Source organism: Macaca nemestrina, chromosome 17 (genome assembly GCF_043159975.1).
Source record: "Macaca nemestrina isolate mMacNem1 chromosome 17, mMacNem.hap1, whole genome shotgun sequence".
NCBI classification, from domain to species: Eukaryota; Metazoa; Chordata; class Mammalia; order Primates; family Cercopithecidae; genus Macaca; species Macaca nemestrina.
This window is the reverse complement of record NC_092141.1, coordinates 17,716,641-17,730,381: the sequence shown is the minus strand read 5'-3', so window position 1 is coordinate 17,730,381 and position 13,741 is coordinate 17,716,641. Positions and strand designations below refer to the sequence as shown.

At 48.0% G+C, this 13,741-nt stretch overlaps 1 long non-coding RNA gene across 1 annotated transcript; it reads right to left on the bottom strand.

The window, feature by feature from the left end:
• Window positions 1-4,632: 4,632 nt before the first annotated feature.
• LOC139359318 (uncharacterized) lies at window positions 4,633-6,120 on the bottom strand. Its single transcript, XR_011615249.1, has 3 exons — window positions 5,867-6,120; window positions 5,229-5,331; window positions 4,633-5,089 (listed from the first exon to the last, which is right to left on the bottom strand). It is a non-coding gene; the product is annotated as an uncharacterized lncRNA (long non-coding RNA).
• Between the last annotated feature and the right edge of the window lie 7,621 nt (window positions 6,121-13,741).

Below are 13,741 nucleotides of genomic sequence, written 5' to 3'. Positions count from 1 at the left end.
ACTGCCTGGGAGCCCTGACCACACCTGGCAGAATGGATCCCGGATGGTGCCTGCCCCCTCACAGGTGAGCTCAGGGTGAGCACATCTGATTGGCCAGCCCTGGGCATGTGACCACACTACACCCTGCAGCATGTGGGAGTCAGTGTGGAGTTGTGTGCAGGGTCTGGCTGGGGGATTCCATGGAGCCCCAGGGTGGGCTCTACCCCACAAAATTCTGATTTCCCTGATCTGGGGAGAGTCTGGAATGTGGCTGTTCTTTTTAAGCTCCCCAAATTATTCTAGTGTGAGTCAAAGTTGAGAACCACTCCCCTGAATCTTTATCTTTGAATCCTAAAAACTTACTAAAAGGAAAATGACCCCAGAAACTTCGAGTTTCTGTCCATTTGAATCTGGTACTAGGATACCTCGTTTTAAATTAACCTCATCTAGCGCCATCTAAGCTCAGAAAATGAAGCCATTGTGGGATCATTTGCCAAAGGACTTGTTGACATCTGTTTTTATTCTTTTTTCTTTTGTTTCTTTTCTTTTCTTTTTCTTTTTTCTTTTGTTTCCTTCTTCTGTTTCTTGATCCAAGTGAACTCGTAAAGTCTGTTTTTAAGTGGTACTTAAGCAGTTAAAATATGACTCAGTTTCACTCCACTGAAACTGCTTTAAATAATTTCCAAACAAGGTGAAGTTAGGAGTAAATAAAATAGTCATGTTTGGGAGCATGAAGGAGCCGGCAGCTTTTGACGGTCTGGTGATCAGCCAGCCATGCAGGACCAGGTCTCAACTGTCTTTGGGTTTTACGGAGCATTAAAAAGGTGTAAGGAAATGGGGTGGAGGAGGTCAGCTAATTCTGGGAACAAAGCTAAGATTGCTGTGACTGGGGACTGGTGGGTTCATCAAATCTTTCTTGGGTAACTTTGGCCATGCTTTGTTTTCCTCTGCAGAGTCTGAAAAGGCTACCTGCTTTAGTTTCCTGTGGTTGCTGTAATCATTACCACGAACTTGCTGGCTTACAAAAACACAAATGTAATGTCTCACTGTTCTGGAAGCCAGAAGTCCAAAACCAAGGTTTCTGCAGGGGTATGCACTCTAAAAGCTTGAGGGGAGGATCTTTCCTGCCTCCTCCAGCTTCTGGTGGCTCCAGGTGTTTCTTGGCTTGTGGCCACATCACTCCAATCTCTGTCTCTGTCTTCACGTGACCTTCTTGCCTGTGTCTCTATGTCTTCTCCTCTTCTCTTACAAGGATACTTGTCATTGGATTTGGGACCCACTTGGATAAGTCAGGGTGATTTCACCTCAAGATTTTTCATTGTATCTGCAAAGACCCTGTTTCCAAATAGGGTCACATTCTGCGTTTCTGAGACATGGACATCTTTTGAGAGGGTCATAATTCAGCCCACTCCACCACTTTTGCTCAAAGGATGCTTCTGCATTCAACTTAGATTCAGCATCCTGATTCCACAAGTGTACTTTGGCCTAGCTCTGGATTTCAGATTTGGCAGGGCCGAGGTCCTCGAACCCCAGTGTCCAGGTCAGCGGGGATCATTTACCATGCACATTCTGATGGAGTAAGTCTGGGCAGAGCTCAAGATTCTGCACTTTCAACAAGCTCCCAGGTAATGCCAACAGAGCTGCTGGCCAGGAGCCTCCCTCTGACTGTGGGAAATATCCAGGTCCCACCCTGGTGATCCTGATCCAGAGGCCCATTCTCTCCAGGTAGCCTTCAGATCCCATTCTGAACCAGGGCCAGCAGCCCCTGCCCTGTGCTCAGGAGCAAGGCCTGCAGGCCAGGGATGAGCCAAGCTGGCCTGAGCCTCTAGCCTCCTCCTAAGAAGGGTGCGTCCCAATCCTGAAGTTTGGCTAGGAATTCCAGTAGAATCCATGACCTTTTAAGAAGCATGTATACTCTCCTAGCGCCCTCCCTCTTACATGTCACCCCTCAGTCCCCTCTCTCCCTTGTCGTCTGATAAGTTCCCTCTTGGGTCCTCAGACAAGCCACGGGGCCCTGCCAGCTGCCTCCTGGCTGGATGTAACCCAACCTCACCAGATGGTGGGGATGGCCCAGGTGAGGCACAGAAGGCCCACCTCCCTCTAGCCAGGCCCCAAGTCAGCAGGGCCACCAGCACAGGGACAGTGAGACCAGCTGGGGAACTGGTAATTTTAAGTGGCTGCCAACAAATCTTGTCATTTCCTCAGCTGTGAAGTCTGAGAGCCCTCGGCACTGTGGCAAATGCAAGCCACTGTTTCCAATGGTCGGCATGAGAGGAAGAAAGGGAGACCCCGTGGAGGAGAAGAGGCCTCCCCTGCCGGCGTGTGTGGGGCTGAGGAGTGGGGCAGGGACAGGGGTGATGCAACCACAGCTGAGTGACTCAGCCAGGGTCTGCTCTCTCACATATGGTGGCCAGGACCCAAGATCCCACCTGCGGCAGGAGTCCCTGAGGGCAGCTGACACCTCACAATAAAACTTCAGATTGCTCATGCAACCATGAAAAGGAAACAATTTATTACCATAAAAGAGCGATTTAATGTGACCCCAGCAGCCTCTGGCTGTCTGTCATCCTGATCTGACGTGAAATGGATTTGCTATTATCTGCAAACAACCACACATTCCTTTAGAAGAAAGTCAACTCCACCGAGGATACATGACTTGTTTGTTTGTGGTTGGCTGTGGCTTTGACTTTCCCCACCACGCTGTTTGCCTCGGTTAATGACCAGCCGGAAGTGCCCTGCCTCCTGTTTGGCTGATGAAAACACTGACCTTTCCAGGAATGACTCCAAACCAGGCATCTGTGGACAACTTACCTCATCCCTTTCATTGCTCGCCACCACGCTGCATTCCCCAAAAAGGAAGTAGCTATTTTAAGCAAGGGAAAATGAGATGGTGAGACTTTCCCCAAAAGTAGGCTTGTGCCTGATGCAGGGTGGAGGAGCTCCATGCCCTGTGGAAGGAAGACACAGCGTCATCCATAGACGTTACCCATGGGTCCAGTCCATCCATCGGTGACTTATGGGCAAAAGGGAAGGAAGGGAAGGAAGAAGATTGATGAACAGCGTTCTTTGCTATTAGGCAGAACTGGCCCAATGGGTGGCAGTCACAGAGGGGCGGAGACCAACTCCACAAAAAAAATTACTTCTGCAAGTAGTGAGCGTCCTGTCACAGAGGTTATGTGAGCAGAGACAGGATGAGGGGACTGTTTCTATTTACACTCTGCTAGGAGGAGTAGAAGTGGACCCTGACCTTGAGGACCCTAAAATTTTTCTGCAGAGGCAGGTGGCACCTGATGTGGCAAGTGAATATCAAGGCCTGCCTTGCCTCACAGGGCAGCTGGGGACCTACCCAAACAAATCCAGCATGCGGGGGAATCAGAGACCTGAGGATGGGCTGGAGCCTGTGTGGGGGACTTTCTATCACTTGCAGAGTCCTGGCTGGTACACTGAGGAGCACTGGTTTGTATGGCTTTCTTTCCGTGATTGGAGTTCAACGATGGGAGAGCAGGGAGATGTAGTTTGAGCTTCTGGGGAATGATAACATCTGGATCCTGGCAGGGGAAGAAAAGCACATGCCATAGGATCAGAAAGGTGCCCAGCACCAGGCTCTCTGTGGGAGGGGCCCAGGTGCTGGCACCTACGTGACTGAGGGCTTGTAGAAGAGGAGGGAAACTGCTTTGCAACAGCAGGGGACCCAGGTGGCGTATGTGTGGGATATGTCCCAGTCACCTCAGGGGAGGGGGGCATTGAAGGGTGTGCTCAGGAGCCACCTCTTCCCCGAGTCCTCGCTTGATGCAAACAGCCTAGAATCAGACTTCCTTGAATTCTAGCTCATCTCCCAGGGAGGCGCTACTACAGCCAGAAGACTGCCTGGAGGACTTGGTGGAGCTTCAGAACCCAGGGCACCCCTGCCACATGTTATCAATGACTTTGCAGTACTGTGATAGCATGTCATACCACGTCATACACAGTAACAAAGAGGGAGACTGGCAGAATTTTGAAGGCATCCTTCCTGTTAGAATTTCAACTACCTCCATACCCAGTACGAGAGAGGGAAGTAAATGCAGTGGAAACCTGATTTTTTTGTTTTTTCACTCTGTTGCCCAGGATGGAGTGCAGTAGCATGATCTCGGCTCACCGAAACCTCTGCCTCCCGGGTTCAAGTGATTCTCCTGCCTCAGCCTCCCGAGTAGCTGGGATTACAGGCATGCGCCACCATGTCTGGCTAATTTTGTATTTTTAGTAGAGATGAGGTTTCTCCATGTTGGTCAGGCTGGTCTCGAACTCCTGACCTCAGGTGGTCTGCCCGTCTTGGCCTCCCAAAGTGCTGGGATTACAGACGTGAGCCGCTGCACCCAGTCCCTGATTTTTGTTTTATCAGCAAACTCACTGTTGAGGGTGGGAGCAGCCTGTGATATCAGTAGGAGTCCATTTGTGAAACTGAAACTTTGTAACAAGAACTAAGAGAGTTATTGAGAAGTGCTTTGAAAATGATCCCAGGAAGCTTTCCAAAGTGACTCTGTCCCTGGGAAGGGAGGAAGGGACTACAGTATGCCTGTATCAGATTTCTACTGCTGTGTAACAAATGACCCCAAAACTTAGTGGCTTGAAATGACAATGAACATTTATTATTTCATAGTTTCTGTGGGTCAGGAATTCAGGAGTGGCTTAGCTGGGTGGTTCTAGCTCAGGGATTTCATGGGGTTGCAGTCAGGGTGTCAGCTGGGGCTGTGTCATTGGAGGTTCAACTTAGGCTGGAGGATTTACCTCTGAGGTGGTGCACCCACCTGCCTGGCAGGTTGGTGCTGGCTGTTGGTGGGAGGCCTCAGCTTCCCACCACATGGACTCCTCCACAGAGCTGCTTGAGTGTCCTTACAACATGGCAGCTGGCTGCTCCCGAGTAAGTGATTCAAGGAGAGCAAGGCAGGAACCATGTCTTTTATGGCCTAACCTTGGACATCATTTCTGCAGTCCTACTGGTTGCCAGATGGGTCCTATTCAGTGAAGAGGGGACTCTCCAGGATGTGACTACTGGCGATCACTGGGCGGCATCTCAGAGCTGCCACCATGCTTCTGCGTGGTTGGCCCATCTGGAACACTTAGTCTTCACTCACTGGGTTTGATTCAAGAACAAAGAGTTAGAAATTCTTTTGAATGCAAGAAAATAGGCTAACCCCTCAAAGTGTGCCAGACAAGCCATTTTAAGCACAGTTGGGTGAGATGCAAGGAGGAAATCTGCATTTGCTGCTTACCTGGAATGTTTGGCACCTACTCATGCTTTCTATCCACAGAGTCTCACTGATAGAGTTTGTCAGCCTTGCATCCCATCTGCTCCATGTGGGTCCTGTGGAGATGCTGGTCAACCCATTTCCTGGTTTTAGGGGCGTGTGACCCATGTCTGGCCGACTGTGGTGCCCCATTTCCCTGCCTACAGTTGTTGGTCCAAGAGGAGGCTCTCTCTTACTCTGAAATCATGAGCTGAGGGTTTACTGTGTATGCCTGAAGCTATCAGACAATGAAGAAAGAAGACAGAGAAAGAGAGAGATTTGAGTACCTGGGTCCAGCTATGACTGAAGCTAGCAAGATACCCATCTTTGTTCTCTGAAGTTATGTAAGAAAGTAAACTCCCTATTTGGAATTTTGCTTGTTTACTTGTGCTTAAGTTAACTTGAGCTGGAATTTCATCATCACAATTAAAAACATCCTAACAACGTATCCCTTGAAAATCATGTGCTTTGTAGCAGTAACAAACAAATGAAGAGCAGATTTCACTTGATTAAAACCTGACCAGACCAATGATCCATACCCTGCTGTCTGCAGCCTACAGAAACCGCCCTTCCTCCACCACCAAAGGAAAAAAGCTAACAAAAATTAGAAGAAACAAACAGACCTGAAGCAAGCCACAGCCGTCTCCTGGTTGCTGCCAAACGCGCCAGCACTGAACTGACCCTGCCCGGATTGTTTTCTTGTCACCCTGGTTGTCCTCAAGCTCTGTGAGCGTAAAGACTGTATTTTCTGTGTTTTCACAGCCAGCTTCATATGGGAGTTTACAAGCAGATATTCAAAAGTGACTCCTTAAATGGACTAAAACGCATAACGCTTGTTTTTAAACTAATAGCCAACGTTTAATGAGTCCTAACTATGTACCAGGCCTGGGGCTGAGTGCTGTACCTGCGACAGCTCACTCAATCACCATGAACGGAAGGTGGTTTCTATTATTATCCTCATTTTACAGATGAGAAGACCGAGGCCCCAGCAGTCGGTGACTTTCCTAACGTCACAGGCTCCTGGAGCTCATCTGAATGCTCACACATTTTACTTGTTTATTTCACCCTGAAATATCGACATTGCTGACACGCTATAGGACTTCAATTCCTTTATGATGGAAAAATGGAAATAGATGTCACCCACTACCATCACTAAACACACACACACACACACACACACACACACACACACACACACACCCCTCTCTCACCGTCCTGGCCAAAGGCCTGACACCAAAACACGGTGTTCTCTCTGTGTTATTAGCCATTACCACCCATAAGGAGCCCAAGCGATGTTTTTTCCGAGAAGTCCCAGGGTACAGGGGGTGGCATTCATGGAGAGCTCAAGTGCCCGGCGTGGCATTTCACAGGCCACTTGTGCATGTCTAATTGTGTTTTCTGTGTCAGAAGGGCGGGCTGTGTTTGTCAGAGGCTCATTAGGACCCTGGCCAAGGGGTTGTTTGTGATTTCAGGGCTGGGTGAGGAAAGTGCAGGGTGAGGGTTTCTGTTCCGAATGGACCTCCTGCCGAGCGCTGAGTCAAGGTTGCCAGCCAGCACCAGCCTCCCCTTCCCCCTTTTTTGGTTTGTTTTCCCCCAGCGTCTGTTTGTTTTACTCCTGCAAACAAAAGTCAAAGAGAATATATGGCTCCCAGTGGGTGAAGGAAGCAGATTTTTCTAGTCCTTCCAAAAGCCCTTTGCACAGGGAGATTGAGCTGAGTCAGAGCAAAGAATCCCTTCACCTCACATCACTGGGCCGGCGATGCCAGCCAAAAAGCCGGGAGATCCTTGTGCATTCCTGTCACAGCTTACCACAAGGCCACCAGCATCCCACTTGGGTCCATGGGTGGTATTGTAAGAAGTCCTGGTGCTTTGCCTGCAGTGAGGGCATCCAGCCAGTAGGTGGACTGCAGCAGTTTGCACAAGACCAAAATAGCAAGGCCCTTGAGCCCTATCTTAAGCCCGAGTAAATGTCAGCAAGATTGATCTTTTCCAGTCATACTTTGTATCGTGTTGAACAATCTACATAGAGCAGCACCAAAACAAGGTGACACTGAGAGATTACCAGGCTAAAATTAATTACAATTAATGTATGCTTTTAATTGTGGTGAAATATGTATAACACAATACTTACCATTTTAATCCCTTTTATGTGTACAGTTCAGTGCCATTAAGTGCATTAACATTGTTGTGGGACCATCACCACCATGCATCTCCAGCACATTTTTCATCTTCCCAAATGGAAACTGTACCCATTAAACAGTAACTCCCTTTCCCGTCCTCCCCCCAGCCCCTGACAGTTACTGTTTTACTCTCTGTCTCTTATCAATCTGACTACTTTAGGTACCTCATATAAGTGAAATGACACATTTACCATTTGTTCTTTTGTGACTGGCTTATTTCACTTAGCACAAAGTCCTTAAGGTTCAGCCATATTGTAGCACGTGTCAAAATTTTCTTCCTTTTTCTTTTTTCTTCCTTTAAAATTTTTTTCCTTTATAAAGTTGAATGATATTCCATTGTATGTGTAAACCCTAAGTATCTGAGACAAGTCTCAATCAGTTTAGAAGTCCATTTTGCCAGGGTTAAGGACATGCCCATGATTACAGCCTCAGGAGGCTTCCAGGTCATAGGTGGATTCAAAGATTTTCTGACTGGCAGTTGGTTGAAAGAGTTTAATCTAAAGATCTGGAATCCATAGAAGGGGAGTGCATGGGTTAAAATTAGGGGTTGTGGGTTGTGGAGACCAAGGATTTTATTATGCAGAGGAAGTCTCCACGTAGTAGGCTTCAGAAAGCATAAATTCTCTTAAGGTCTCTGTTTTAATGTTAATATTGGTCAGTTATGCCTGAATTTCAAAGTGGGGAGGGTAAAAGGAGGCATGCCTGACCCCTTATTCCCATCATGGCTGGACCGCCAAACAAAAATTTTGTTTTTGTTGTTGTTTTTTGAGACAGAGTCTCACTCTGTCGCCCAGGCTGGAGTGCAGTGGTGCAATCTCGGCTCACTGCAACCTCTGCCTCCCAGGTTCAAGCGATTCTCCTGCCTCAGCCTCTCAAGTAGCTGGGATTACAGGTGCCTGCCACCATGCCCAGCTAATGTTTGTATTTTTTAGTAGAGACGGGGTTTTACTGTGTTGGCCAGGCTGGTCTCGAACTCCTGACCTCAGGTGATCCACCCGCCTTGAATTCTCAAAGTGCTTGGATCACAGGCGTGAGCCACTGCGCCTGGCCTCAGATTAACTTTGGAATGCCCTTGGCCAAGAGGAGGTCCATTCAGTTGGTTAGGGGGCTTAGAATTTTATTCCTGGTTTATGTATGGGTATACTGCATCTTGTTTACATATTTATCTGTTAATGAACATTTGGTTTGTCCCATCTTTTTGCTATTTTGAATAATACAGCTATGAATATTGGTGTACAAATGTCTGTTCAAGTCCCTGCTTTCAATTCTTTTGGGCATATACCCAGAAGTGGAGTTGTTGGATCATGTTGCGATTCTATGTTTACTTTTTTAAGGAACTGCCATACTATACCTGACTAACAATTTTGATTGATAATCATATTATGGGGTCCACATGATATTTGGATACATGCATACAATGGGTAATGATTGTGTCAGGGTAACTGGGATTTCCATCACCTCAAACACGTATCATTCCTTTGTGTTGAGGACATTCCAAATTTTCTGTTCTAGGTAATTGTGAAACATACAATGCATTATTGATAACTGTAGTCACCGACTGTGCTGTCAAACACTAGAGCTTATTCCTTCTATCTAACTGTATGTTTGTATCCATGAACCAACCTCTCCATCCCTTCTCCCTCCTACCCTTCCCAGCCTCTGGTAGCCAGCACTCCATTCACTTCCTCTGTGAGATCCACCTTCTGAGCCCCCATATAGGAGTGAGAACATGCAGTATTTGTCTTTCTGGGCATTATACCTGGCTGAATTTAATGTCAATTCAACACATATGTATTACACATCGACCGTGTTGCCCAGTGAGACCCGGAGCCCCCACGGAGTCCACAATATAGACAGAGAAACCCTAGATGTGTGGGACTCTAAAGGCATGGGAAACCTAGCCCTCCTGCCACCTGTAGCTGGAACAACAGCAGGGCCCTATGAGCCCTGGGCCCTGGGCTTAGCTGGGAGTCTCCCACAAGGGTGGAGCCCAGACATCAGAAGAAGACTCAAAAAGGAGTTCTTGGCCAGGTATGGTGGCTCATGTCTGTAATCCCAGCACTTTGGGAGGCCAAGGTGGGTGGATCACCTGAGGTCAGCAGTTCGCGACCAGCCTGATCTTCATGGTGAAACCCCGTCTCTACTAAATAGAAAAAACTTAGCCAGGCTGAGGCAGGAGAATCACTTAAACCTGGGAGACAGAGGTTTCAGTGAGCCAAGATTGCACCACTGCACTCCAGCCTCGGCAACAAAAGCAAAACTCCGTTTCCAAAAAAAAAAAAAAAGAAAGCAGTTCCTTTCTTTCCCACTGGCCTGGGCTTGGGGCCTAAGAGAGACCCTTGAGGGAGCTCACGCCAAGCCCCAGGAGGACACTGCTGCGTGCCTAATAGTACCAGAACTTCCTCCGTGGGTGGGGTCGCAGGCAGCCCTGAATGACCCTGGGTTACAGAGCCCCATTGACAAGCCCCTGTCCCATCAGGTCTATAGAAACCACTCCACACACCTTAGCTTACCCGTGTGGCAGGCAGGTATCACTGGGCCACAGAGGGAAGGGTCAGCGCTGAAGGAGAGTGGCCAGCTGCCCTAAAGGGGGGTCCTCTACAGCCAGGTAAAGTGTTTTGCTGGACTTAGCCAAGGGCAGAGGGTCAAATGGTCCCATACACAAAGCAGTTCGTAAAATGAGTCAGACAGAAACCAGGACTCCAGTGCTCACTGTTCTTCTGGGACTCAAGCGAGACATGGTCGCACCAGCTGTACAGTGATGCTGAAGGAAAGAAGATCACTCCCCCTGCTTACTCCCTCCAGTAACTGGGCTAGGCGTGGTGGCTCACACCTCTAATCCCAGCACTTTGGGAGGCTAAGGTGAGTGGATCACCTGAGGTTAGGAGTTCGAGACCAGCCTGGTTAGCCTGGTGAAACCCCGTCTCTATTAAAAATACAAAAAACTTAGCTGGGCATGGTGGCGGGTGCCTGTAATCCCAGCTACTTGGGAGGCTGAGGCAGGAGTGTCACTTGAACCCAGGAGGCGGAAGTTGCAGTGAGCCAGGACTGCCTCATTGTACTCCAGCCTGGGCAACAAAGCAAGACTCTGTCTCAAAAAAAAAACAAAAAACAAAAAAAACCCTCCAGTTACTGGCACCCCACAAGCAGCCCTGGCTGCGTTGCATTTCATTTTAGTGTTTATTTATTTATTTATTTATTTATTTATTTATTTTTGAGGCGGAGTCTTACTCTGTTGCCCAGGCTGGAGTGCAATGGCGCAATCTTGGCTCGCTGCAATCTCCACTCCCTCTGGGTTCAAGTGATTCTCCTGCCTCAGCCTCCCAAGTAGCTGGGATTATAGGCGCCTGCCACCGTGCCAGGCTAATTTTTGTATTTTTAGTAGAGACAGCGTTTTACCATGTTGGCCAGGCTAGTCTGGAACTCGGACCAAGTGATTCACCCGCCTCAGCCTTCCAAAGTGCTGGGATTGCAGGCATGAGCCACCACACCCAGTGTGTTTATTGTATTTTATTATGCTTTGATATCCTGAGTGTTGGCCACTTGTAATGTGGCCACCAGCTATACTCCACTCCCCAAAATGAATCACCCACTGTTGCCCACTTCCTGATTCTTAAGAATGAAGGGGAGGGGGACCACAGCCAAATGGACCCTTTCACCCCTCCATCTGTATCTTCACTTCGTTCACTGTCCCCTGGCCAGCGTCATTTGCAACTGAGACATAGACACTGAGCCTGGCCACCCCACCAGCCACCTCATTTACCACGTTGAGGGGATGCAGCACTATTTGATGTGATAAAGGCTTCTTAAGCAGCTGGGAGTTTGGAGGTCAAGGTAGTAACTTCACCGCCAGCTCACATCCCAACAGCACTCTTGGGAGGTGGGGCAGACTCAGCTCCTGCAGCCGGGGAGCTGTCCATTGATCCAGCCTCTGAAAAGTGACTCACTCACATGCCGATTGGACTCTGGTGCCTCCCAGAAGCAATAAACAGCCTGGTCTCTCTCATCTGCAGGCAGCGTGCTCATGATACAATCAGAGCTTTGCAGGCAAAATTTCCTTTTCTCCAAGTATGTCTGACAGGTGACTCATCCTCCATGATCCAGTTAACCTAAACACACACAGGCATGGAGATAAAATCCTAGGGTTCCCTAGGAGGGTATAGGAGATAAGTACAAGAAAGAGGAATGGGAGAGAGAGTGAGGGAGGGGTTTGATTTTCACTGTCACAGCCACAATAAGACACTCAAAGCCCCTGGGGGTGGGAGTATAAGGTGCGCATCTTAGGGCCGTGTCACTGGCACACAGAGAACTCAGATTTCCCAGGGAGCTTCTTGAATCAGAATCCTTGTCTGCTAGAATCAGATGGTGTCTTTGAGATTGTCCATTCATCCCTAGAGTCACAAATGCTGGCTGAGCTCTTACTGTGTACAGATGCTGTGCTTGGCACTTGGGGGCATATGGACATACTTGGAAATGGATTCAAGCCCACAGTTTAGTAAAGGAAATAAAACTATAATAAAAGGTAGAAAACTATCATTGTCCAAAGAGAGGTACAGGAGCCTGAGTTTGAATGTCTGAATGTGGCAGACACCACGGTGACCTTCCCAGGCATTCTTCCCTTCCTGCTGACAGAACTCAGAATCCTGATCCTACTCAGGGAGGAAGTTGAGATCTCTAGATTTCAGAGAAGGAAGTCCCAGTCTTGGAGAGGGGAGCTTGAGATCCAGTTCTAGATGCTGGAAATGTCCCAGAGGGTTTTTGGGAAAGACATTACTGCAGCCATCCCTGCCTCCTGGCTTTGAAAGTTGTGTAATAATAGCTGGAGCCGCAGAAGCCACATTGTAATTAAAAGGTAACAGTTTTAAAGACCAATAAGCAACACTATGAGGACGATGGAGGAGAAGGCATTGGTCTTCAATGACTCCATGGGCAGTTGAATCAATGCCTGTAGCTGCCCATCTCCCAACTTCCTAATATATGAGGGAAATAACTCCAGACATTATGAAGCCACTGTTGGGCAGGTTTTCTGTTACTTGCAGCCAAAAAATTCCTGGCTGTTCCATTTGGATACTGCAGGGGTATGGAAAAAGGAGAAATTAATTTTCAGTTGAATGGATTAGGGAGAAATGGGTTGAGAAGCATGTAACTTAGGCCTTAACAATGATTTGTATTTTGAAGGCTGGAGAAGGCATTCAAAGGAAAAGGTCATCAGTACGATGATGATGATGATGATGATGATGATGATGATGATGATAGCATCATTTATTTGGCATCTACTATGGTCCCAGTGGTGTTCTAAGACTATACACATGTATTATCTCACATAATCCTCAAAGCAACCCAAAGAGAGAGATGTTATCATGTGCATTTTCCAGAGAGAAAATAGCTTCAGAGGAGTGAAGTAATTTTCCTTTTAAGTTGAAGAGACAAGGCTCAAGCTCCATCCTGACTCTGCAGTCTTTATTTATTTCAAGACAGGGTCTTGATTGTCACCCAGGCTGGAATGCAATGGTACAATGGAGTGCAATGGTACAAAGCCTGGATCTCCTGGGCTCAGGTGATCTTCCCACCTCAGCCTTCTGAGTAGCTGGGACTACAGGTGTGTGCCACCATGCCCGGCTAATTTTTGTACCATGCCCAGCTAATTTTTGTATTTTTTGTAGAGACTGGGGTCTACTGTGTTGCCCAGGTTGGTCTCAAACTCCTGGGCTCAAGCTATCTGCCCACCTTGGCCTCCCAAAGTGCTGAAATTATAGGTGTGAGCCACTGCGCCCAGCCTGGAGCTTTGTTCTTAACATCCACCTCTTTATCGCCAATCTGAGAATGTGTCCCAGATAAAGTGGTATCTAATTCAAGACCTGAAGGGTAAATAGGAATTGGAGGGGCAAAAGTTGGTGGGGGAGGGGCAGCAGGTGGGGGGAGTTAAAGAGAAAGCACCAGAAACGATGTGAGCACGTGGTTGTTCCTTACAGCACTGTTGGAAAGAAGGATTGGCCATGACCTAACTGCCCATCGACAGGAGAGGGGGTAAATGCAACACAGTGCAGCCACACGACACAATGTTGTGCAACTGCGTAAGAGGTCTGTATCAGTCTGTTCTCACACTGCTCTGACGAATACCTGACACTGGGTAATTTACAAAGAAAGCAGGTTTAATTGACTCACAGTTCTGCATGGCTGGGGAGGCCTCAGGAAACTTAAAATAATGAAGAAAGGCACTTCTTCACAGGGCAGCAGGAGAGAGAATGAGTGCCAGCAGGGGAAATGCCAGATGCTTATAAAAACCATCAGACCTCGTGAGAATCACTCACTATCACA